Source organism: Bufo bufo, chromosome 4, assembly GCF_905171765.1.
Source record: "Bufo bufo chromosome 4, aBufBuf1.1, whole genome shotgun sequence".
NCBI classification, from domain to species: Eukaryota; Metazoa; Chordata; class Amphibia; order Anura; family Bufonidae; genus Bufo; species Bufo bufo.
In genome coordinates, this window is record NC_053392.1 from 19,398,475 (window position 1) to 19,426,467 (window position 27,993).

General features: G+C 51.8%; 1 long non-coding RNA gene across 2 annotated transcripts in view; it reads right to left on the reverse strand.

Moving 5' to 3' along the window:
• LOC120997036 overlaps positions 1-16,411 on the reverse strand; it is a 132,265-nt gene extending 115,854 nt beyond the window's left edge. The window contains exon 1 of one of the 2 annotated variants that reach the window (XR_005778046.1): positions 16,169-16,406. This is a non-coding gene — a long non-coding RNA (uncharacterized LOC120997036). Of the gene's footprint in view, positions 1-16,168 lie in introns of both variants that reach the window. The other variant, XR_005778047.1, reaches the window with a different exon arrangement.
• Between the last annotated feature and the right edge of the window lie 11,582 nt (positions 16,412-27,993).

Here is a 27,993-nt window from a genome sequence, read left to right on the forward strand (position 1 = left end):
ATGCTAACTATAAAAGCTGTGCATGGGTCCCTTCTTCCCAAACCTTTGAATGCTCCATAAGCCCATTCCGCATAGGAGAGGTTGGCTAGCCTAGGCCAGCCAATGGATGCACCCACCCGTTTGTATACCTCTGTATTAAAGGGACACTGAAGCAGGAAGTGCTCCATACTTTCCAGTATGTCGCCACACTCCTCCCGGGGACAACCCCTTTCATCAGAGTTCCTGTACTTCAAGTTGTCCCTTACATACAGCTTCCCGTGAAAGCAGCGCCAAGCCAAGTCCCAAAACTTCAAGGGGATCCTTGCCGAATTTAACAACTGTAACCCCTTGTCTAGATCCCGGCTTGGGCAATCCTTAAGGGCCAGGGGCTTCCAGAAGTGGGTCAACAAGACCCTCTCGTCAAGGGATCTCCTTGACTGGGTCTTGATTTCCCTCACTCCCAAACCCCACTGGCGGATCACCTTCAGAATCGGGGTGACATAAGCCGGAAGATATCCGTGAGGTGTACGCAAATCCTTCACTTGCCCTCCTGTCTCCCACTCCTGGAAGAAAGGCCGAAACCAACCCCTGCAAGAGACTACCCACGGAGGAGCCCTCTCTTTCCAGAGGTTTGCCAGGTTGATCTTAACAAAGGTGTTCACAAGGAACACCACTGGGTTGACCATACCCAACCCCCCTAATCTCCTCGTACGGTATGTCACCTCTCTCTTGACTAGGTTCAGCCTATTCCCCCATAACAGTTGAAAGAACAGACTGTAAACCCGAGTCCAGAGAGGTTCTGGCAAGACACATACACTGGCCAAATAGATAAGCAAAGGGAGAAGGTAAGTCTTGATCAGGTTCACCCTTTCCCTGAGGGTCAAAGACCAACCCTTCCACTGGTCAACCTTCTGAGCGGCGATCGTGAGCCTGCTGTCCCAATTTTGGGTGGGATAATCCCCATGGCCGAATTGAACGCCTAGGACTTTGGCTGACGACTGGGGCTCTGGGAGGGTGTCCGGGAGACCGAAAGATGGATCACCCCCTCCCAGCCAGAGACTCTCACACTTATCCCGGTTAATCATGGACCCGGAGACTTCCGAGTAGCGTTCTACCTCCGACATCACGTATTCCGCCTCCCCTCCCGAGGACACGAAAACAGTGACGTCATCGGCATACGCCACCACCCTCAGAGTGGCTTCTGGCTCCTCCAGACTCATCCTGACTCCCGCTAACGGTCCCCGATCAATCCTCCTAATAAAAGGATCAATCGCAAACACGTATAAGAGCGGGCTCAATGGACAACCCTGGCGGACTCCAGACCCGACCTCAAAAGGGCTGCCAGACCAACCGTTCACCAGCGGGAAACTCTCTGCCCCTGCATACAAGATCTTTAGCCAATCGACAAACCCTCCCGGCAGGCCATATTTCAGAAGGACTGCCCAGAGGTACTCGTGGTTAACCCGATCAAAAGCCTTTGCCTGATCTAAAGCCAGCATGTACCCCTTCCAGTTACCCGCCCTACTCTGCTCCACTGCCTCTCGGACACCGAACACAGCACTAAACGTGCTTCGGCCTGGAACTGAGCAATGTTGGGTCTCCGAAAGGAGCCGGGGCGCAAACTGCACCAACCGTTTAAACAGTATCTTGGCCAGGATCTTTCTGTCCGTATTGAGAAGCGCTATGGGACGCCAATTCTCAATACGGCTCGGATCTTTACCCTTTGATATAAGGATCAGAGCTGACCTCCTCATTGACTTCGGCAGAGTACCTGAGGAAAGGCACTCATTGAATACCTTAGTCAAGAGGGGAACCAAGGAGTCCTTAAAGGTCTTATAAAACTCGGATGTTAAGCCATCCGGGCCTGGCGACTTCTTTAGGGCAAGCCCTTCGATCGCCAGGCTGACTTCCTCTTCTCTGATTTCTTCTATCAAAACGCCAAGAGAGAGGTCTACTCTTGACTCAGGGATGGTTTCAGCCAGGAAAGCCGAAATCCTGTCCCGATTCAGATCCTTCTTCCTCAAGAGGCACGAGTAGAAGGACTTGACGATTTCCAAGATCCCTGATCTGGACCTATCCAGAGATCCCGTACCATCGACCAGTCCCGTCACCAACTTACTTTTCACTGACATCTTACAGTTTCTGTAAGGGTCGGGCGAGCGGTACTTCCCGAAATCCCTCTCAAAAACCAAAGATGTGTGCCTATCGTACTGGCACCTCTTAAGCAAAGATTTCACCCTGGAGATATCCTCTCGGCTACCTCCAGTCGAGACCAGTTGTTCGAGTTTCCTCCTCAGACCCTGATACAAGCGGTACCTGTCCAGGGACCTGAGGCTCGAGAGCTGGCGGAAGAATTTTGCCACCCGATCTTTGAATATCTCCCACCACTCAGACTTAGTGTCACAAAGATCCAGCAACTCTACCTGACTCTGAAGGAAGTCCTTAAAGGATTGTCTCACCTCTGCTTCCTCCAGGAGGGCCGAATTTAGCTTCCAATAGCCTCTTCCCATTTGGGGGGATTCTGCAACATTCAAAGAGAACATAATTAGACAGTGATCGGAGAATTCCACCTCTACCACCTCTAAAGGTGAAAAAGTAGTCTCCTCCTTTAAATAAAACCTGTCTATTCTAGACCTAATCTGACTACCTCTATAATAAGTGAAACCACCGTGGCCTGGGGTGTGCCTAATGTGGACATCCACCAGGCGAGCCTCGCTAGCTATGCTATTCAGGGATACACTATCATAAGCCAGCCGGTTTCTGGCGCCTCCCCGGTCTTGGGACCTTGTGACTGTATTAAAGTCCCCGCCAAAGACCACCTGCCGACTCGTAAAAAGGAAAGGTTTGATCCTCATAAAGAGACGCTTCCGATCCCACCTGGTTTGGGGACCATAGATGTTTATCAGGCGAAGCTCTTGACCCTTCATGAGGACATCTAAAATCAAACACCTCCCCATTTCTAACTCAATCACTCGTCGGCTTTCTACTGGTGCGGTAAAAAGAACCGCCACTCCGCTATACGGCTCAGCCGCAAGAGACCAAAATGATGGACCACACCTCCACTCCTTTTTTGCTTTATACACAGCCGCCAAATCTGGCAGCCTGGTCTCTTGCAAAAATAAAATGTCAGCTTCAACCCGGCTGAGAAAATCAAAGGCTGCAAACCTAGCCGCATCCGATTTAATACTGGCGACATTAATGGTCGCCAGCGTCAACGGAGTGAGTGCCGCCATACAGAGTGATTAAGTTAGACGGCCTTCTTCCTTCCCTTCCCCTTCTTGTTCTTCTTCTTACCCCTCTTGGGGCTACCCCCTAAGGTGGCACGATCTCTTTTGAGAGAGACAGTGGTGTCCATCTCATTAGTCACCACCGCCTCCCCCTTCGCACCACCCTTGTCATTCCCATTCCCAGTGTCTGGACCCGCCCCACCTCCTGAGGACCTTGCATCCTCACCGGAGGGAGGCGCGGGCCCTTCCAGAGGCTCCTTCTCTTGCCCCTCCGGCTCCCCACCTTGAACCTCCTCCCCGGAAGAAGAGGAGGCGGAGATCTCATCCAAGGTGAGGTACCGGTTGGAAAGATCCAGGGGAAGAGAGTCAGGATTAGAGAGGTCCAGGGGGGAGCTGGCTTTGCCTTCCACAGGCACTCTAGTCGGGCTAGATCTTTTTTTGGTCAGACGTTTCCTTCTTATTCTTTTAGACTCTGTCTCACTCCCCTCTGTTGCACTCTCGTAGCAAGAGGACAGAGTCACCTCGGAACGGTCTAGTCTCCTGAGTTCCTCATTCCCCTCGATATCCCCCAGGGTCTCAGCTCTAGGAGAGGCATTCTCTTGGGAGGGCACAGGCATCACCCCAGGACGGGGTTCCACCTGCCCCCTCTCCATCTGACGCCTCTCCCTCCGTCTCTGCTGGGACGGGCCGTCTTTTCTCTTCATCGACCCCACTGCCCTGTCGCCTTCGCCAGCACTCGCCTCGGCGGTGGGGGCCTCCCGGCTCGCCTCCGCGCGTGCACGAGCCACGTTGGCGACAGAGCGAGGGCAACGACTGAACGGGTGCCCTAGCTCACCACACAGGTTGCATCTAATCTGCCCACAAGATGCAGCTAGATGGCCTTCACCCCCGCACAACGCGCACCTCTGCACTTGGCAGCTGGCGCTGAAGTGCGAAGGGCTGCCGCACTTGTAACACAGCTTAGGCTGCCCCCTGTAGAACACCATGATCCTATCCCGACCAAGGAAAGCAGATGATGGTATGTGGGAAACCGACCCCCCTGAATGTTTCAACTTAATCTGAAACGTCCAGGCACCCGACCAGATGCCAAACTCATCCAGGTTCTTGCTAGGAAGACCCTGGACGTCCCCGTACCTGCTCAACCAGGTCAAGATGTCAACACAAGAAAGTGACTCGTTACGGGTGAGAACGGTCACCTTCTTGACCTCATTCTGGCGGGTTATCGCTTGCACAAAAAACCCCTGCCAGTCCGGCTGGTCTTTTGCCAGTTCATACCCAGACCAGAAAAGTTCAAGACCCTCTGGTCGGGCAAAACTGACATCAAACTCCCGGGTGCCATACGGATGTATCAGGGCAAAGATGTCACATGCCCTGATGCCCATCCGAAAGAGAAGCTCTGCCACCCTCTTTCTGGTAGGGCACGCTTCATTGCCTCTCCACTTCAGACAGACAACATTCCGCCTGGTTGACCCGGGGCCGGTTGTGGGTGAGGACCAGGTGGTCTCGCCCCCGCCTTGCTCTCGGAAGGCACGCAGGCCATGCCTGTCTATCCAGAAGGATAGATCCACCTGCTGCCCCCCTACTGTAATGGAATTCTCCCCTCTCCTAAGAGCCTCTAGAAGTTGCCGCTGCAAGTTACCGTCACCAGACATTGGTAATGGGGAGGACAATGGGGACCGCCCCTCCCCCCCTGCGCCGGCAACCACACCAGCATAACTTCTGCCAGGCGCAACCAACGCAGGAGGGGCAGCCGGACCGGGCCCACCCCCATCCCCCCCAGACCTATCTACAGCAGGTGCCACTCCAGACCCCTCTGAAGGGGCTACATGAGGCGCACCGGCCACTTGTACAGTGGGCGGCCGACCTCCAACATTCACCCCTCCATCAGGGCCCAGGGCAACACCAACACCACTAACAAAAACTGTATTTACACAAGTGACCACTTCTTCAGTGGCCACTACCACACTCTCCCCTCCCCCCACACACACTGCTGGGCCAGAGGGGACCGAGGTCACATTATTTGTTTTGTCCAGCATCTCCTTGCTGGACACATTTTTACCAGTCTTTCCTGATTTTTCGGGCCGGCGGGCTGTAGAACCACTGGTCCCAGCCACGCCGGCCTTATCCACTTGACGGACAGTGCAGGAGGGAGGGGCGGTGCGCACCACACTCTCATCAGGACCGCCCCCTCCCTCTCTGCCTACACACACACTGCTCTGAGCTCTTTTCTGGACATCCGAAGCCCCACCCCCTCCACCCCTGACCACTCCCACTGCGCCTCCACTCCCCGCCGCCACGACAATACCAGCGGAAGGGACTGAAGCGGAGCAGACCGGGGCAGAGGAGACCGGAACCCCGGCAGGGATTTGGGCATACAAACTGGGAGGGGCGGAGGCAGCCACCTCGCACCCTCCCCCTGCAACTCCGGATCGGGACACCGCTGTACCCGCGGTCCCACCCCCTCCACCCACAGCCGTCCCCACCACCCCCGCCCCCCCGTCCCCCACCGCCATGCCAAAACCGGCAGGGGGGGCTGCAGGGCGCACGGGAGCGGCGAAGCAGACCGGGGCAGAGGACGCAGACCCCAGGACAGGGATCCCGGCAACGACCTCTGCAAGGGGGTCAGTGGCAGCCACACCGCCCCGCCGCACCTCCACCTGGCACTTGTCCAGTGCCCCAGCAGAGGCGGGCGGAGCCATCCGACCACCAACCATGTCCCCCTCGCCGCCCGCCCCGGGAGCCTTCCTGTCTGGCCCCTCCAGCTTTTCCTCACCGCCCCTGTTACCGCAAACAGGGACGGCGTCCTGCGCCATCTTTGCCACGTCTTTCTCCCCACTCCTATGCACCGATCCCACAGCAGAGACCGGGCCAGGGAGGATGGTGGGGTTCGTGCCCTGAGCTGGCTTTTCAGCTGGCCCAGGGCACGCAGGGTGGGTCACATAGACATACCTCACCTCTGGCTTTAATGTCTTTGCCTTTCTCTTTTTTCCCATCGGCTCATCTTCAGGCAATTCGTCACCAAAACAAATGTCCTCACTAATTTTGGGGGACTCCAGGTGGCGTATCTCGGCCATAAGCTGCCCCCCAACTCCGCTGTTCTCACTGTACCCGCCTTCTTCGTCAGAGCTAGTGGGGGGCAGGCATACCTGCTCTGCGGTGATGCCAGTTTCCGCAGGCTGCCCCCCCATGTCCGACTCTTCCTCCTCACTAGAGGAGTCATCTTCCTGCTGCTTTTGGTTTCCAGCCATTTCATTAAACCTTTGATCGTTCATGAGTTTTTCCTTGAAGGGACCACTGTTATCCAGAATAGCCCCCATTCTTTCCTGCAGCTCTTTAATGACTTCTTTTAAGATTTTTATTTTTCTTGATATTTCTGGCCTGTTTTTTCTTTCCGCTTTGTCCACCTTCCCCCTCTCAAGCTTCAGGTTCTCCCTCACCTTCTTGAGGGTCCTATTCGCTTCCTCGTACTCCCGGAGATAGGCTGTGATCCGGGAGCTGTAAACAGCGATTAGTTCCCGGGGCTTCATGTTGCCCCAGTCAGCCTGAACCGGAACCGTCCCATCCCCAGGAGCACTCCGCGTACCTCTTGGAGGGCTACTGTCCGCCCTCCTGGAACTGCCGGCGATGGACACGGCTTCACCTCCGGGGGCTGCAGGGGCCGCTGCACCACGACTCCTGCTGGATCTTCTGACCCCCGAGGCGGGAGATGGAACTGAGGCCGGTAGCTCACCTCCCCTACCTCCCGCCGGCCTACCCCGGGAAGTAGGATCCTGGGTCTTCAGTCGCTTCATTGCCCAGGACCCCACCACCTCCCTGGGGAGAGAGGCAGGGCCTGGGCTGGGATAGATGGAAAAATCCCTGGAAGCGGCTGGACAATCAGCAGGAGCTCCTCCAAACACGACCACACCCGTCCACTGACTCCTGCACACACGACCACACCCGTCCACTGGCTCCTGCACACTGAGGATTACACCCAGTATACAGGACAGGAGAAGTGGTACTGTGCAGGGTCCATATATATATACAGAATAAGATCAGATACTGAGGAACTCTTTTAATTTTATACAAAAATACAAAAACTTTTCCATAAAATTTCCAAACAAGATATAAAACAAAGGTATAAAGTATATACACTTACCCTACTGGCCCAGCTACATGCATACTATCTCATTCATACCTACTAAATAGAGAAAATGAAAAGAGAAAAAGAAACCTAGCCTAACCTAAACATCCGATCCGGCTGAACCCTGACTATATACAAATTTATACAAATAGTTTATAACCGAAAATAAATAACAACTTATCACAAAAAAAATAATCAACACAAATGAAATAATCATAATAGAAATCATAATAGAAATATCAAATAATTTTTTTTTTTTTTTTTTTTTTTTTTTTTTTAATTTTTTTTTTTATTACTTTTTTATTATTTTTTATTATAATTTTTTTTTTTTTTTTTTTTTTTTTTTTTTAATACACACACACACACATTTATGAGAAAACCTATGCTATCCCTACCAATCTATCTATCCCATCACCTTCACCCAGGGCCAACCTCCGCCTCTTGTCCCTCCATGAGGCCAGCCCTTCCACCACCACCCACACCCAGCCCCTCGCCTCATGTCCTCCTATGTCCGCATAGTCCAGGGCTGGATGCAGGTCTCCCCACACAAAAATATGAACCCCCCCCACCCCATCCCACCCAACCTAACTACACCCCTCTTACCCTATCATACAATATATACATCTTATAACAACCATATCAATCTATACAAACCAATATTAAAATCCACCCGAAGGCCCAAGTTCAGTCATTTGCAAACCTTTCTTCAAAAACTCATCTTAAATACAAAACAAAAACCTAATGTGAAAGCCTCAGCCCAACACCAGGAAAAGTGCTACTGAGGCTAAGGCACATCAAAGGTGAAGCCTCTCCAGAGGTAAGAGACCCCATCCGTACCCACCTTCTCGCACTCAAGAGAGCGAACCTTCGCCAGGTCACCTAGAATGTTCCTACACACCTCTTCCACAGGGAGGACTTTCTGCTGGGTTGAAACTAAACACCGTGCGTTCCATGTGAAGTACCTGATCACTATGCTAACTATAAAAGCTGTGCATGGGTCCCTTCTTCCCAAACCTTTGAATGCTCCATAAGCCCATTCCGCATAGGAGAGGTTGGCTAGCCTAGGCCAGCCAATGGATGCACCCACCCGTTTGTATACCTCTGTATTAAAGGGACACTGAAGCAGGAAGTGCTCCATACTTTCCAGTATGTCGCCACACTCCTCCCGGGGACAACCCCTTTCATCAGAGTTCCTGTACTTCAAGTTGTCCCTTACATACAGCTTCCCGTGAAAGCAGCGCCAAGCCAAGTCCCAAAACTTCAAGGGGATCCTTGCCGAATTTAACAACTGTAACCCCTTGTCTAGATCCCGGCTTGGGCAATCCTTAAGGGCCAGGGGCTTCCAGAAGTGGGTCAACAAGACCCTCTCGTCAAGGGATCTCCTTGACTGGGTCTTGATTTCCCTCACTCCCAAACCCCACTGGCGGATCACCTTCAGAATCGGGGTGACATAAGCCGGAAGATATCCGTGAGGTGTACGCAAATCCTTCACTTGCCCTCCTGTCTCCCACTCCTGGAAGAAAGGCCGAAACCAACCCCTGCAAGAGACTACCCACGGAGGAGCCCTCTCTTTCCAGAGGTTTGCCAGGTTGATCTTAACAAAGGTGTTCACAAGGAACACCACTGGGTTGACCATACCCAACCCCCCTAATCTCCTCGTACGGTATGTCACCTCTCTCTTGACTAGGTTCAGCCTATTCCCCCATAACAGTTGAAAGAACAGACTGTAAACCCGAGTCCAGAAGGTTCTGGCAAGACACATACACTGGCCAAATAGATAAGCAAAGGGAGAAGGTAAGTCTTGATCAGGTTCACCCTTTCCCTGAGGGTCAAAGACCAACCCTTCCACTGGTCAACCTTCTGAGCGGCGATCGTGAGCCTGCTGTCCCAATTTTGGGTGGGATAATCCCCATGGCCGAATTGAACGCCTAGGACTTTGGCTGACGACTGGGGCTCTGGGAGGGTGTCCGGGAGACCGAAAGATGGATCACCCCCTCCCAGCCAGAGACTCTCACACTTATCCCGGTTAATCATGGACCCGGAGACTTCCGAGTAGCGTTCTACCTCCGACATCACGTATTCCGCCTCCCCTCCCGAGGACACGAAAACAGTGACGTCATCGGCATACGCCACCACCCTCAGAGTGGCTTCTGGCTCCTCCAGACTCATCCTGACTCCCGCTAACGGTCCCCGATCAATCCTCCTAATAAAAGGATCAATCGCAAACACGTATAAGAGCGGGCTCAATGGACAACCCTGGCGGACTCCAGACCCGACCTCAAAAGGGCTGCCAGACCAACCGTTCACCAGCGGGAAACTCTCTGCCCCTGCATACAAGATCTTTAACCAATCGACAAACCCTCCCGGCAGGCCATATTTCAGAAGGACTGCCCAGAGGTACTCGTGGTTAACCCGATCAAAAGCCTTTGCCTGATCTAAAGCCAGCATGTACCCCTTCCAGTTACCCGCCCTACTCTGCTCCACTGCCTCTCGGACACCGAGCACAGCACTAAACGTGCTTCGGCCTGGAACTGAGCAATGTTGGGTCTCCGAAAGGAGCCGGGGCGCAAACTGCACCAACCGTTTAAACAGTATCTTGGCCAGGATCTTTCTGTCCGTATTGAGAAGCGCTATGGGACGCCAATTCTCAATACGGCTCGGATCTTTACCCTTTGATATAAGGATCAGAGCTGACCTCCTCATTGACTTCGGCAGAGTACCTGAGGAAAGGCACTCATTGAATACCTTAGTCAAGAGGGGAACCAAGGAGTCCTTAAAGGTCTTATAAAACTCGGATGTTAAGCCATCCGGGCCTGGCGACTTCTTTAGGGCAAGCCCTTCGATCGCCAGGCTGACTTCCTCTTCTCTGATTTCTTCTATCAAAACGCCAAGAGAGAGGTCTACTCTTGACTCAGGGATGGTTTCAGCCAGGAAAGCCGAAATCCTGTCCCGATTCAGATCCTTCTTCCTCAAGAGGCACGAGTAGAAGGACTTGACGATTTCCAAGATCCCTGATCTGGACCTATCCAGAGATCCCGTACCATCGACCAGTCCCGTCACCAACTTACTTTTCACTGACATCTTACAGTTTCTGTAAGGGTCGGGCGAGCGGTACTTCCCGAAATCCCTCTCAAAAACCAAAGATGTGTGCCTATCATACTGGCACCTCTTAAGCAAAGATTTCACCCTGGAGATATCCTCTCGGCTACCTCCAGTCGAGACCAGTTGTTCGAGTTTCCTCCTCAGACCCTGATACAAGCGGTACCTGTCCAGGGACCTGAGGCTCGAGAGCTGGCGGAAGAATTTTGCCACCCGATCTTTGAATATCTCCCACCACTCAGACTTAGTGTCACAAAGATCCAGCAACTCTACCTGACTCTGAAGGAAGTCCTTAAAGGATTGTCTCACCTCTGCTTCCTCCAGGAGGGCCGAATTTAGCTTCCAATAGCCTCTTCCCATTTGGGGGGATTCTGCAACATTCAAAGAGAACATAATTAGACAGTGATCGGAGAATTCCACCTCTACCACCTCTAAAGGTGAAAAAGTAGTCTCCTCCTTTAAATAAAACCTGTCTATTCTAGACCTAATCTGACTACCTCTATAATAAGTGAAACCACCGTGGCCTGGGGTGTGCCTAATGTGGACATCCACCAGGCGAGCCTCGCTAGCTATGCTATTCAGGGATACACTATCATAAGCCAGCCGGTTTCTGGCGCCTCCCCGGTCTTGGGACCTTGTGACTGTATTAAAGTCCCCGCCAAAGACCACCTGCCGACTCGTAAAAAGGAAAGGTTTGATCCTCATAAAGAGACGCTTCCGATCCCACCTGGTTTGGGGACCATAGATGTTTATCAGGCGAAGCTCTTGACCCTTCATGAGGACATCTAAAATCAAACACCTCCCCATTTCTAACTCAATCACTCGTCGGCTTTCTACTGGTGCGGTAAAAAGAACCGCCACTCCGCTATACGGCTCAGCCGCAAGAGACCAATATGATGGACCACACCTCCACTCCTTTTTTGCTTTATACACAGCCGCCAAATCTGGCAGCCTGGTCTCTTGCAAAAATAAAATGTCAGCTTCAACCCGGCTGAGAAAATCAAAGGCTGCAAACCTAGCCGCATCCGATTTAATACTGGCGACATTAATGGTCGCCAGCGTCAACGGAGTGAGTGCCGCCATACAGAGTGATTAAGTTAGACGGCCTTCTTCCTTCCCTTCCCCTTCTTGTTCTTCTTCTTACCCCTCTTGGGGCTACCCCCTAAGGTGGCACGATCTCTTTTGAGAGAGACAGTGGTGTCCATCTCATTAGTCACCACCGCCTCCCCCTTCGCACCACCCTTGTCATTCCCATTCCCAGTGTCTGGACCCGCCCCACCTCCTGAGGACCTTGCATCCTCACCGGAGGGAGGCGCGGGCCCTTCCAGAGGCTCCTTCTCTTGCCCCTCCGGCTCCCCACCTTGAACCTCCTCCCCGGAAGAAGAGGAGGCGGAGATCTCATCCAAGGTGAGGTACCGGTTGGAAAGATCCAGGGGAAGAGAGTCAGGATTAGAGAGGTCCAGGGGGGAGCTGGCTTTGCCTTCCACAGGCACTCTAGTCGGGCTAGATCTTTTTTTGGTCAGACGTTTCCTTCTTATTCTTTTAGACTCTGTCTTACTCCCCTCTGTTGCACTCTCGTAGCAAGAGGACAGAGTCACCTCGGAACGGTCTAGTCTCCTGAGTTCCTCATTCCCCTCGATATCCCCCAGGGTCTCAGCTCTAGGAGAGGCATTCTCTTGGGAGGGCACAGGCATCACCCCAGGACGGGGTTCCACCTGCCCCCTCTCCATCTGACGCCTCTCCCTCCGTCTCTGCTGGGACGGGCCGTCTTTTCTCTTCATCGACCCCACTGCCCTGTCGCCTTCGCCAGCACTCGCCTCGGCGGTGGGGGCCTCCCGGCTCGCCTCCGCGCGTGCACGAGCCACGTTGGCGACAGAGCGAGGGCAACGACTGAACGGGTGCCCTAGCTCACCACACAGGTTGCATCTAATCTGCCCACAAGATGCAGCTAGATGGCCTTCACCCCCGCACAACGCGCACCTCTGCACTTGGCAGCTGGCGCTGAAGTGCGAAGGGCTGCCGCACTTGTAACACAGCTTAGGCTGCCCCCTGTAGAACACCATGATCCTATCCCGACCAAGGAAAGCAGATGATGGTATGTGGGAAACCGACCCCCCTGAATGTTTCAACTTAATCTGAAACGTCCAGGCACCCGACCAGATGCCAAACTCATCCAGGTTCTTGCTAGGAAGACCCTGGACGTCCCCGTACCTGCTCAACCAGGTCAAGATGTCAACACAAGAAAGTGACTCGTTACGGGTGAGAACGGTCACCTTCTTGACCTCATTCTGGCGGGTTATCGCTTGCACAAAAAACCCCTGCCAGTCCGGCTGGTCTTTTGCCAGTTCATACCCAGACCAGAAAAGTTCAAGACCCTCTGGCCGGGCAAAACTGACATCAAACTCCCGGGTGCCATACGGATGTATCAGGGCAAAGATGTCACATGCCCTGATGCCCATCCGAAAGAGAAGCTCTGCCACCCTCTTTCTGGTAGGGCACGCTTCATTGCCTCTCCACTTCAGACAGACAACATTCCGCCTGGTTGACCCGGGGCCGGTTGTGGGTGAGGACCAGGTGGTCTCGCCCCCGCCTTGCTCTCGGAAGGCACGCAGGCCATGCCTGTCTATCCAGAAGGATAGATCCACCTGCTGCCCCCCTACTGTAATGGAATTCTCCCCTCTCCTAAGAGCCTCTAGAAGTTGCCGCTGCAAGTTACCGTCACCAGACATTGGTAATGGGGAGGACAATGGGGACCGCCCCTCCCCCCCTGCGCCGGCAACCACACCAGCATAACTTCTGCCAGGCGCAACCAACGCAGGAGGGGCAGCCGGACCGGGCCCACCCCCATCCCCCCCAGACCTATCTACAGCAGGTGCCACTCCAGACCCCTCTGAAGGGGCTACATGAGGCGCACCGGCCACTTGTACAGTGGGCGGCCGACCTCCAACATTCACCCCTCCATCAGGGCCCAGGGCAACACCAACACCACTAACAAAAACTGTATTTACACAAGTGACCACTTCTTCAGTGGCCACTACCACACTCTCCCCTCCCCCCACACACACTGCTGGGCCAGAGGGGACCGAGGTCACATTATTTGTTTTGTCCAGCATCTCCTTGCTGGACACATTTTTAACAGTCTTTTCTGATTTTTCAGTCTTTCCTGATTTTTCGGGCCGGCGGGCTGTAGAACCACTGGTCCCAGCCACGCCGGCCTTATCCACTTGACGGACAGTGCAGGAGGGAGGGGCGGTGCGCACCACACTCTCATCAGGACCGCCCCCTCCCTCTCTGCCTACACACACACTGCTCTGAGCTCTTTTCTGGACATCCGAAGCCCCACCCCCTCCACCCCTGACCACTCCCACTGCGCCTCCACTCCCCGCCGAGACGACAATACCAGCGGAAGTGACTGAAGCGGAGCAGACCGGGGCAGAGGAGACTGGAACCCCGGCAAGGACTTGGGCATCCAAATTGGGAGGGGCGGAGGCAGCCACCTCGCACCCTCCCCCTGCAACTCCGGATCGGGACACCGCTGTACCCGCGGTACCACCCCCTCCACCCACAGCCGTCCCCACCACCCCCGCCCCCCCGTCCCCCACCGCCATGCCAAAACCGGCAGGGGGGGCTGCAGGGCGCACGGGAGCGGCGAAGCAGACCGGGGCAGAGGAGGCAGACCCCAGAACAGGGATCCCGGCAACGACCTCTGCAAGGGGGGCAGTGGCAGCCACACCGCCCCGCCGCACCTCCACCCGGCACTTGTCCAGTGCCCCAGCAGAGGCGGGCGGAGCCATCCGACCACCAACCATGTCCCCCTCGCCGCCCGCCCCGGGAGCCTTCCTGTCTGGCCCCTCCAGCTTTTCCTCACCGCCCCTGTTACCGCAAACAGGGACGGCGTCCTGCGCCATCTTTGCCACGTCTTTCTCCCCACTCCTATGCACCGATCCCACAGCAGAGACCGGGCCAGGGAGGATGGTGGGGTTCGTGCCCTGAGCTGGCTTTTCAGCTGGCCCAGGGCACGCAGGGTGGGTCACATAGACATACCTCACCTCTGGCTTTAATGTCTTTGCCTTTCTCTTTTTTCCCATCGGCTCATCTTCAGGCAATTCGTCACCGAAACAAATGTCCTCACTAATTTTGGGGGACTCCAGGTGGCGTATCTCGGCCATAAGCTGCCCCCCAACTCCGCTGTTCTCACTGTACCCGCCTTCTTCGTCAGAGCTAGTGGGGGGCAGGCATACCTGCTCTGCGGTGATGCCAGTTTCCGCAGGCTGCCCCCCCATGTCCGACTCTTCCTCCTCACTAGAGGAGTCATCTTCCTGCTGCTTTTGGTTTCCAGCCATTTCATTAAACCTTTGATCGTTCATGAGTTTTTCCTTGAAGGGACCACTGTTATCCAGAATGGCCCCCATTCTTTCCTGCAGCTCTTTAATGACTTCTTTTAAGATTTTTATTTTTCTTGATATTTCTGGCCTGTTTTTTCTTTCCGCTTTGTCCACCTTCCCCCTCTCAAACTTCAGGTTCTCCCTCACCTTCTTGAGGGTCCTATTCGCTTCCTCGTACTCCCGGAGATAGGCCGTGATCCGGGAGCTGTAAACAGCGATTAGTTCCCGGGGCTTCATGTTGCCCCAGTCAGCCTCAACCGGAACCGTCCCATCCCCAGGAGCACTCCGCGTACCTCTTGGAGGGCTACTGTCCGCCCTCCTGGAACTGCCGGCGATGGACACGGCTTCACCTCCGGGGGCTGCAGGGGCCGCTGCACCACGACTCCTGCTGGATCTTCTGACCCCCGAGGCGGGAGATGGAACTGAGGCCGGTAGCTCACCTCCCCTACCTCCCGCCGGCCTACCCCGGGAAGTAGGATCCTGGGTCTTCAGTCGCTTCATTGCCCAGGACCCCACCACCTCCCTGGGGAGAGAGGCAGGGCCTGGGCTGGGATAGATGGAAAAATCCCTGGAAGCGGCTGGACAATCAGCAGGAGCTCCTCCACACACGACCACACCCGTCCACTGACTCCTGCACACACGACCACACCCGTCCACTGGCTCCTGCACACTGAGGATTACACCCAGTATACAGGACAGGAGAAGTGGTACTGTGCAGGGTCCATATACACAGAATAAGATCAGATACTGAGGATTACACCCAGTATACAGGACAGGAGAAGTGGTACTGTGCAGGGTCCATATATATATACAGAATAAGATCAGATACTGAGGATTACACCCAGTATACAGGACAGGAGAAGTGGTACTGTGCAGGGTCCATATATATATACAGAATAAGATCAGATACTGAGGATTACACCCAGTATACAGGACAGAAGTGGTACTGTGCAGTGTCCGTATTTACAGAATAAGAGCAGATACAGAGGATTACGCCCAGTATACAGCACAGGAGAAGTGGTACTGAGCAGTGTCCATATATACAGAATAAGAGCAGATACAGAGGATTACGCCCAGTATACAGCACAGGAGAAGTGGTACTGAGCAGTGTCCATATATACAGAATAAGAGAAGATACTGAGAATTACACCCAGTATACAGGACAGGAGAAGTGGTACTGAGCAGTGTATATATACAGTATACAGAATAAGAGCAGATACTGAGGATTACACCCAGTATACAGGACAGGAGAAGTGGTACTGTGCAGTGTATATATATACAGAATAAGAGCAGATACTGAGGATTACAGGACAGCAGAAGTGGTACTGTGCAGTGTCCATATCCTTTTCACTTACCATAAGTGTTAGTTGAAGTTTTTGGCAAAGCATTTCCTGCAGTTGGTCGTCCACAGAACAGAAGAAGCAGAAGGAGCAAGGAGGTCCCTGATGTCATCTTTTCTAGGCACTGGAGATTTGAGCGATCCAGAACTTGACGCTGTATATGTATGTAGGAATGAGGTGATAATTTATGTTTTTTTATTGTGATCAGCTAGTTTTATAATCAGGGACCTTTGGATCAATTCCTATTGCTGGTTCCTTGAGTCCTCTTCATCCACATTTCCTGTTTCTGTAGAATGTATGTATTGTGTGGACATTTGGCCTGAGGCAATGTTCTCTTTCACCTTCCTGTGTTTATTTACTTTTATTTTATCCAGACTGAATGGAAAGTATCTGACTCATCTGAGGTGTGACAAAGCCTCATTGTACATTGTAGAAAGTCTCATGTAGATGATAAAATATATCAGGAGGATTCGGATGACAATATTTTCATCTATAGTAAAGCGCCATAGGCTTTAACTTTTCACAGAAATGAGCCCTATTCTTCTCACGTAACCGTCCATTTCCTGATAAGCTGTACAGTTCATATTTTTATGTTTAGTTTTTGAACATCAATAATGGTTCTTATATTTGTTTTATGTTTTCCAAAGATATTGGATAATAAGTTATCAACATCAGATGGAGGTTCATACAGTGAGAAGAATATGGCCCTTTCACATGTTTAGTATTTCTGGACAATATTTTCTATTGATATTTGCAACCAAAAATCTGTGGTGGTTTGAGAATGTACAAGATGCAGACATTTTTCCAATATTCTTTCTCTCTATTCTTGGTTTTGGTTTAGAAATACTGACTTTATGAGAATAGCCTTGGACTGTGTGGCTTGAATGCTTTAGATGATTGGAGAAGACTTCTTGAGGGATCTTGGACCTCTTCTCTGTGCAGAACATTTCCACTCCCTTCATATTCTTAGTTTGTCCATTGTGTCATCCTTACCAATATACACATACTTGGTTTTTTCATTTGGGTTCCGGTCTGGAGACTGAGAGGTGGTTGCTCATCGTATGTTCCTGTAGTCAGTCCTAAGTGGTATTGATAAGTATCCAATGATAGGTTATAATAGTACCATAGTAACATAGTAAATAAGGCCGAAAAAAGACACTTTCAGCCGTGAGTGTTTATCACACTATTGCCTCTTTATATATATCATCAGGGATATGTATATGATATCAGTATACTATTATTTTTGTTTAACAGGATGTGGAACACATTTCTCTCCGGCCCTCGAGACCTGCGACTTCAGCACTGACATGAGTGCCACGTTTGATATCTGTGGTTGATATGTAACGGTGCCATATTTTGAGCTGATCAGGCTCTGACTGCTCTCCATTAATATGAATATAATATGCATAGCGGCTATCTAACATAGTAACATAGTAACATAGTAAATAAGGCCGAAAAAAGACATTTGTCCATCCAGTTCGGCCTGTCATCCTGCAAGTTGATCCAGAGGAAGGCAAAAAAAAAACTGATGTAGAAGCCAATTTTCTCCACTTAAGGAGGAAGAAAATTCCTTCCCGACTCCAATCAGGCAATCAGAATAACTCCCTGGATCAACGACCCCTCTCTAGTAGCTATAGCCTGTAATATTATTACACTCCAGAAACACATCCAGGCCCCTCTTGGACTCTTTTAGTGAACTCCCCATCACCACCTCCTCAGGCAGAGAGCTCCATAGTCTCACTGCTCTTACCGTAAAGAAATCTCTTCTATGTTTGTGTACAAACCTTCTTTCCTCCAGACGCAGAGGATGTCCACTAGTCACAGTCACAGACCTGGGGGTAAAAAATATATATAAACCTCTCAAATGTATGTATACTAATGCCAGAAGCCTGACTAATCTAACTGGGGAGTTGGAATTAGTGATGTGTGAGGAGAACTATGACATAGTGGGAATAACTGAGACACGGCTGGATGATAGCTATGACTGGGCAGTTAATGTACAAGGTTACAGTCTGTTTAGAAAGGATCGTCAAAACCGGAGAGGGGGAGGGGTTTGCCTTTATGTGAAGTCCTGTCTAAAGCCCACACTCCGTGAAGACATAAGTGAGGGACATGAACATGTGGAGTCACTGTGGGTAGAGATACATGGAGCTAAAAACAACAATAAATTACTAATAGGAGTCTACTATAAACCACCTAATATACCAGAGTCCACAGAAAGTCTACTACTAAACGAGATAGACAAGGCGGCAAATCATAATGAGGTGGTTATTATGGGGGACTTCAACTACCCAGATATAGACTGGGAAACTGAAACTTGTATATCTCATAAGGGAAACAGGTTCTTGGCAATAACCAAAGACAATTACCTCTCCCAACTGGTTCAGGACCCGACTAAAGGGACGGCCATACTGGACTTAGTATTAACCAGTTTCCTTCTGAACTGTTTCAGTCCCTCCTTCCATTCCTTCCCCAGTCCCAGTACCTTGCCCCCGGTCTCTATCTGCACTATCTTCCCATCCTATAGTGTAATTACCCTCCCCCCCAGTCCCTAGTTTAAACACTTCTCCAACCTTCCAGCCATCTTTCTTCCCAACACAGCTGCCCCTTCCCCATTGAGGTGCAGCCCGTCCCTACGATAGAGCCTGTAGCTGATAGAGAAGTTGGCCCAGTTCTCCAGGAACCCAAACCCCTCTTTCCTACACCAGTTCTTGAGCCACTTGTTAACCTCCCGCTGCCTTTCTTGTGTGGCTCATGGTACAGGCAGTATTTCAGAAAACACTCCCTTTGAGGTCCTTGCGTTAAAGGGCTTCTGTCACCCCACTAAACCTTTTTTTTTTTGCTTACTTATAATCCCCACACTGCGATTTATGCCTACATAATCAAATTAATCATTTTGGTCCTGTAGATTTTGTTTAAAACATGCTTTTAAAATATGCAAATACTGGTAGCAGCCGCATCCTCCGATCCTAAAGACGTCCCCTCCGCATTGTGATTGACAGGGCCAGGGAACGGAATCGTTCTCTGCTGGCTTTGCCTGTTAGCATTCAAAATCTGGCGCCTGCGCCGCGGCCGTACCTGTCTTCAATCGGCGCAGGCGCACTGAGAGGCGGCCGCTTGCTCAGCCGCTCCATCCTTAATGCGCCTGCGCCGATGACGTCACATCTACACCCGGCGCAAGCATGTTTTAAACAAAATCTACAGGACCAAAATGATTAATTTGATCATGTAGGCATAAATCGCAGTGTGGGGATTATAAGTAAGCAAAAAAAAAAAAAAAGGTTTAGTGAGGTGACAGAAGCCCTTTAACCTGGGACTATCCAGCTTCCTCTAACTTTGACATTGGTTCCAATATGGACCATGACAACTGGATCTTCTCCAGCCCCTCCCAGTCTGTCAATCTGTCAACCCACAATGTGTCGAACTTGAGCACCAGGAATACAACACACTGTTCGGCGATCCCAGTCTTTGTGACAGATTGCCCTATCTGTACACCTAATAATTGAGTCTCCCACTACCAGCACCTGCCTGCCCTGCTCTCCTGCTTACTGGAGCTGACATCCCCCTGCACAGGGCGCCATGGCAACAGGGGCAGACTGGCCAGGCTGTGCCGACAGCAAGGAGGCTCCTTGGCTGGTGTAGCAAGTGCCACAAACACCACACACTGTAACGACATGCAGGACGGTGGCAGCCTTCTCTCACCTCCCAGCAGCACCCTTACTACTTTATAGACACCCTGCCTGTGTCACAACTTGCACGCTTCTCATTTACAAGATTTGAATCCGACAAATCCCAAGCATAGTCATCTGTGTCTGCTGGGATTCAAACCCACAAGATTCTGTATCAGAGGCAAAGCACTTACCCACACAGCTATAAGAGCTGAATAGCCACTGACTGAAAAAATATGAGACTTCTACTGTAGACTCTGTTATAACTGTTATAGCCAGCACACTCAGCTCTGCTATATCTCTATATATGATAGCTGCCCCAGCACACCCAGCTCTGCTACATCTAATTCACATGACAGCTGCCCCAGCACACCCAGATTTGTATATCTCTATATATGATAGGTGCCCCAGCACACCCAGCTCTGCTACATCTATACACATGATAGCTGCACCTGCACACTCAGCTCTGCTATATCTATATATCTCTAAGTATTACTATACAGTAGATAGATATATAGAGATATAGTAGAGCTGAGTGTGCTGGGGCAGCTATCATGTGTATAGATGTAGCAGAGCTGGGTGTGCTGGGGCAGCTATCATATATAGAGCTATAGCAGAGCTGGGTGTTTTGGGGCAGCTGTCATGTGTATGGATGTACACTAGCTATCAAAGCTATAAACGAGTCTACAGTAGAAGTGGCTATGTAGCTCTTATAGCTGTGTGGTTAAGTGCCTTGCCTCTGATACAGAAGGTCGTGGGTTTGACTCCCAGCAGAAACTTTTCTGAAATACAGGCTAAATTAGAATACACAAGCACTGACTCCATATATGGACATACAGGCCGGAAGAGGCCTGCATCGCATCGCTGACATGGAGGTAAGTGTTTTTTTTCTTAATACCCGACTGTTACTGCCACATGGGGGGAGCGGGAGGCACTTTATACTGGCACATGGGGAGGGGGGTTGGCACCTGATACTGGCACATAGGGGGGGATGTGTCACGGCGGGGAGTGGGGGAAACCCCCCACCATGCGGTATCAAAAGGATAACGGGTAGCTGCTAGGCCTGGACGCCGGGATCAGGGAGCAGGTCACCTCCTACTGCGTCCCTAATTCTGACCCTGACTCCTAACTGTATGAGCCAACCCAGATGGTAGGAGGGCTCATACTCCGGAACCTCGGGGCCCTACTAACCCTCAGGAAATCCCTGGACTAGGAGCAGGGTAAGACGACTTGTTCCTCCACAACACGGACGAACAGGAGTCTCCACTGGCCAAGCTGCAAGGAGAGGGGAACACATACAGCATATGGAGATGGCAGGTAAGTGAAACCAGTAACACACCTACCTGCCACAAACACACTGATTGGAACCCGTGCACAAGTGCTGATGTCCACACCAACATAAAAGGAAACAGCACACACCATAAACCACACAGGAACACAGGACACCATAGCTGCAATAAACATGACAGGGGAATGTCTAGTAAACATGCACCCAACACCACCAGACATGTAACACCAACTAGACATACAAACACCCTGAACATAACCCACTCCATACACATAGGGACAGGAAGGGAAGGAGACACTTGGATGGAATAGAACATCTACTATCTTCTATGACCACAAGGGTGGCCCTCACTGGACAGATGGCATATGAAGACCAGGAGGATAACTCCAGCATACACCATAGCTGGAGTACCCCTCAGCTTCAGGTATCCAGCAGACGCTAAATAGCCCAAGCAGCCACACCCACACACACATAAACCCAGTGTAAAAACACTAGGAAGGGAGTTAACCCTTCCAACACCAGACAAGGGGAGGAAGCCACTTAAAGGGGAAGTGCACACACAAGCATGGAAAGCTACACATTGCCGCAGGCAACAACATGCGTGGCAACCATGTCACAGCAATCACCCAGAAGGCCGAGACACTGCCACCGCATGCACACACAGCAACATGTTGCCGCGGGCAACTGCAAGTGTAGCAACAGTGTCACAGCGCACACCATAGGCCGTGACAGGATGTTTGGCACTATGATACTGGCACATGGGGGGAAGGAGAGAGGCACTTGATACTGGCACATGGGGGGTTGGCACTATGATATTGGCACATGGGTGGAAAGGAGAGAAGCACTATGATACTGGCACTTTTGGGGGGGAGAGATGGCACTATGATTCTGGGACATGGGGGGGAGGAGAGAGGCACTTGATACTGGTACATGGGGGTGGGTGGGTGGGAAGGAGCGAGGCACTTAATACTGGCACATTGGGGGGGGTGGCACTATGATATTGGCACATGGGGGAAGGAGAGAGGCACTTGATACTGGCACTTTTGGGGGGGGAGAGATGGCACTATGATACTGGGACATGGGAGGAGGAGAGAGGCACTTGATACTGGCACATGGGGGGTTGGCACTATGATATTGGCACATGGGTGGAAAGGAGAGAAGCACTATGATACTGGCAATTTTGGGGGGGAGAGATGGCACTATGATTCTGGGACATGGGGGGGGGAGAGAGGCACTTGATACTGGCACATGGGGGGGTTTGGCACTTGATACTGGCACATGGGGGGGTTTGGCAATATGATACTGGCACATGGGGGGTGGGAAGGAGAGAGACACTTGATACTGGCACATTGGGGGGAGATGGCACTATGATACTGCATCTCATTGCTGACATGGAGGTAAGTTATTTATAAGCGTTTTTTTTAAATGCCCGACTGTTACTGCCACATGAGGGGAACAGGAGGCACTTGATACTGGCACATAGGGGGAGGGGGGTTGGCACCTGATACTGGCACATGGGGGGAGGGGGGTTGGCACCTTATACTGGCACATGGGGGGGTGTTTGGCACTATGATACTGGCACATAGGGGGGAAGGAGAGAGGCACTTGATACTGGCACATGGGGGTGGGTGGGTGGGTGGGTGGGTTGGAAGGAGAGAGGCACTTGATACTGGCACATTGGGAGGGGGGAGATGGCACTATGATACTGGCACTAATGGGGGGTGGGAAGGAGAGAGGTAATTGATACTGGCAAATTGGGAGGGGGAGATGGCACTATGATACTGGCACTAATGGTGGGGTGGAAAGGAGAGAGGCACTTGATACTGGCACATTGGGAGGGGGGAGATGGCACTATGATACTGGCACTAATGGGGGGGTGGGAAGGAGAGAGGCACTTGATACTGGCACATTGGGAGGGGGGAGATGGCACTATGATACTGGCACTAATGGGGGGGTGGGAAGGAGAGAGGCACTTGATACTGGCACATTGGGAGGGGGGAGATGGCACTATGATACTGGCACTAATGGGGGGGTGGGAAGGAGAGAGGCACTTGATACTGGCACATTGGGAGGGGGGAGATGGCACTATGATACTGGCACTATTGGGGGGGTGGGAAGGAGAGAGGCACTTAATAGTGGCACATAGGGGGGGGGGTGGCACTATGATACTGGGACATGGGGGGAGGCACTTGATACTGGCACATGGGGGGGAGTTGGCACTATGATACTGGCACATGGGGGTGGGAAGGAAAGAGGCACTTGATACTGGCACATTGGGGGGGAGATGGCACTATGATACTGGCACATTGGGGGGAAAAATGGCACTACGATACTGGCACTTTGGGAGGGGGAGAGAGGCACTTGATACTGGCACATGATGGGGGGCCATCTATCGGGACACTTACTGGCACATTATTGGGGGGCATTATGGGGGTCCCTTTTTACTGGCACATTATAAGGCCTTTAATCATACCCAGTGTCACCCAGAGCCAGTCCCCTGCCCCCCTTAATCATACCCTGTCACCTTTACCCAGTCCTCTGCCCTTCTTGATCATACCCAGTGTCACCCTTACCAAGTCCCTTGCCCCCTCAATTAGACCCTGCCCCCTTAATCATACCCAGTGTCACCCAGAGCCAGTCCCCTGCCCCCCTTAATCATACCCAGTGTCTGTCACCCTTAATTTAAGGGGGCAGGGTCTAATTGAGGGGGCAGGGGACTGGCTCTGGGTGACACCGGGTATGATTAAGGGGGGCAGGGGACAGGCTCTGGGTGACACTGGGTATGATTAAGGGGGCAGGGGACTGGGCAAAGGTGACAGGGTATGATTAAGGGGGCAGGGGACTGGCTATGGGTGACACTGGGTATGATTGTACTTGTTTGCACTTGCACTTAAATTATCTGTAATTAAAAAAAAATAATTGTTACAAAGATTGTTTTCCTCTTTGTGTATGTTTAGGTGAACGGGAGGGGGGGGGGGGTGGCACCACAAGATTAGCTCGCCCAGGGCGCCTGAACACCTAAGGCTAGCCCTGGGTGTGTCAGATCAGGGCTAGCCTCCCTGGCACTCTTCCCTCTACCCCGCTTTCTAACTGTTACCCAGCTAGCTACCTCACTTTCCTCAGCCTCCTCTCTCTCCCCCTCCCCTTCATCGACCCCATAGAGCGCATGCTCAGTGAGCAGCAAACTCTTTTTCAAATTGTCAATGCCTCTCAGTGTTGAAACTCACCCGTTTAGATACTCAATTTGCGATTCCAAACGGGCAATTTGCTCACATTTTTGAACAATGATATGAACCCTCTAACGGCTGTTCCAGGACTGCAGACATCAGACAAGATGTGCACTGGACTGCGCTGTCAATTATGGAACACATACTAATGGGGATTACACAACGAAAGCGAAAAATACAATAGAATGCAGTAATAAGTCCCCCACTGAAGTCCCTTAATCTAAAGTCGCACACTTATACAAACACACACGACGCGCAAACTCGCGCTATATGCCTGCTTATATAAATAGAGCTCTCAAAACCAGCCTGTTTTGTTTCCTCTGGATTCAGGTTGGCAGTCCCGAGCCCAGCATCACTGGGGGGCCCAATGCCGACCCGAACGCCCGCACACTGTGGAGTGCATAGTTCCCTGCCCCGCTGCTTATCACCGCCATAGGCTTCAGGCCTAGTAGGCCTATGGGGTAGTGAAATCCCGGCGTAGGCGGACGTGATGACGTCATCGCCCACCTGTGTCGGGACGCAGCACAGTGACGTGTGCGCTCCTGCTATCGCGCGCCTGGACATAGGTGAGTATTTAGCTTTTAGTTTATTTTTATTTTATGTGTCAACATGGGGGACATGGGGGGGCACAGGAGGACATATTAATGAAGGGACAGTACGAAGGCGGGAAATTACTATATTGGGGTTGGCTGTGTGGGGGCAAATTACTATGTGGGGGCAAATTATTATGGAAGGGATTACTATGTGGGGGAAAATTACTATATGGGGGCAGCGTGGTGGAAATTACTATGTGGGGGCAAATTAATATATGGGGGCAGTGTGGTGGAAATTACTATGTGGGGGAAAATTACTATATGGGGCAGCGTGGTGGAAATTACTATGTGGGGGCAAATTAATATATGGGGGCAGTGTGGTGGAAATTACTATGTGGGGGGAAATTATTATATGGGGCAGCGTGGTGGAAATGACTATGTGGGGGCAAATTAATATATGGGGGCAGTGTGGTGGAGATTATTGTGTGGGGGCAAATTACTATAAGGGGGCAGTGTGGTGGAAATTACTATGTGGGGGCAAATTACTGTATAGGGGCAGTGTGGGGGAAATTACTGTGTGGGGGGAAATTACTGTATAGGGGCAGTGTGGGGGAAATTACTATATATGGGGCAGTGTGGTGGAAATTACTATATGGGGGAAGTGTTGGGGAAATTACAATATGGAGCAGTGTGGGGGAAATTACTATGTGGGGGCAAATTACTATATATGCGGCAGTGTGGGGGAAATTACTATATGGGGGAAGTGTTGGGGAAATTACTATATGGGGCAGTGTGGGGGAAATTACTATATGGGGCAGTGTGGGGGAAATTACTATATGGGGGTAGAGATGTCCCGAACTATTCGCCGGCGAACATCGCTTGTTCGCGTTCGCCGCGGCGGGCGAACATATGCGATGTTTGGTCCGCCCCCTATACATCATCATTGAGCAAACTTTGACCCTGTACCTCACAGTCAGCAGAAACATTCCAGCCAATCAGCATACCCTCCCTCCCAGACCCTTCCACCTCCTATCAAAAAGCAAGGACAGCATCCAACTTAGATTCATTCGGAAGCTGCAGTGTTAGTGAGAGCAGGGACAGTGCAGCTGCTGCTGATTTAATAGGGAAATCGTTAGCTAGGTCAGTGTTCTGTGTCCACTCCAGTCCTCAAAAACGTATCTGATCTGCTGTAAGGACAGCGTCCTGACAGCACCCCAAAAAGCCCTTTTTAGGGCTAGTACATCAGTCTGCTTCTTTTTTCTTTCTCTGTAATATAATTGCAGTTGCCTGCCAGTGTGTGTCAGGCCTACAGACTGTACTGTGCCCACTGCCCACCACTCATATCGGGTGGCACAGTACCTTGCACGCATAGTACCACTAATCTAAAAAAAAATGACAGGTAGAGGCAGGCCACCCCGCAGGGGCAGTCGTGGTCGTGGTGCTGTGATTCCCTTTGGCCCTAGTATAATGCCCAGTGTTCAGAGGCCACGTACCCTGAACTCAAAAAGTTCTGAGGACATAGTTGACTGGCTTACACAGGACACCCAATCTTCTACAGCTTCCGGTCGGAACCTTGACGCACCATCCTCCTCCTGCTCAGCTTCGGGCACCTCTCAAGTTACCACTCGCCCACCTGCCGCCACCACCAACACTAGCACCACAGCCGCTTCACATGATCTGTCAGAGGAGTTATTTACACATCAGTTGGAAGAAACGAGTGATGCGCAACCATTATTGCCAGAGGATGTAGATAACAGGGATATGTCTCAGTCAGGCAGCATTACACACATGGACGTATGGTGTGATGATGATGATGTTGTACCCGCTGCTGCTTCCTTTGCTGAGTTGTCAGATACAAGTGAAGCGGTTGATGATGACGATGTGTCCGTGGATGTCACGTGGGTGCCCGCTCGAAGAGAAGAAGAACAGGGGGAAAGTTCAGATGGGGAGACAGAGAGGAGGAGGAGATGAGTTGGAAGCAGGGGGAGGTCGTCGCAAGGAGCTAGTGGCACAGTCAGACAGCATGTATCGGCACCCTGGGTCAGCCAGACAGCACGCCAATCAACGCATGCTGTTGCCACCACCAGAATGCCGTCATTGCAGAGCTCAGCAGTGTGGCATTTTTTTGTGTGTCTGCCTCTGACAACAGCGATGCCATTTGCAACCTGTGCCAAAAGAAACTGAGTCGTGGGAAGTCCAACACCCACCTAGGTACAACTGCTTTGCGAAGGCACATGATCGCACATCACAAACGCCTATGGGTACAACACATGATGAGTACAAGCAGCACACAAACTCAAAGCCACCATCCTCCTCCTGGTCCAGCATCTTCAGCCACTTCAACCACTGCTTTCCTCCTTGCCCCCTCTCAACCACCCGCCACTCTGCCTCTCACCTTCAGCAGTTCCTGCTCATCTGCCCACAGTCAGGTGTCTGTCAAGGAAATGTTTGAGCGTAAGAAGCCAATGTCACAGAGTCACCCCCTTGCTCGGCGTCTGACAGCTGGCTTGTCGGAACTCTTAGCCCGCCAGCTTTTACCATACAAGCTGGTGGAGTCTGAGGCCTTCAAAAAATTTGTAGCTATTGGGACACCGCAGTGGAAGGTACCCGGCCGAATTTTTTTTTCACAAAAGGCAATCCCCAACCTGTACTCTATTGTGGAAAAGGAAGTCATGGCATGTCTGGCACACAGTGTTAGGGCAAGGGTCCATCTGACCACTGATAACCTGCTGACGGCTGCCAAGCATGGAATGCGTGGCTCTGCAGAGGAGTTGGTGACACCGCCACGACTTGCAGGCAGGCCTGCTGCCACCTCCTCTAGTCCTCCTACTCCATCCTCTTCACTAACCTCCTCGGCTGAGTCCTCTTCTGCTGCTGCGTCTTGCTCCACATCAACTGCACCCCCCCCCCCCCAGCTCCCCAGGGGCTATTCCACATCCCGGATACGACAGTGTCACGCCGTCTTGGGGTTGACTTGCCTGAAAGCAGAGAGTCACACCGGACCAGCACTCCTGTCCGCCCTGAACGCACAGGTGGATCAGTGGCTGACCCCGCACCAACTGGAGATCGGCAAAGTGGTGTGTGACAACGGAAGCAATTTGTTGGCGGCATTGAATTTGGGCAA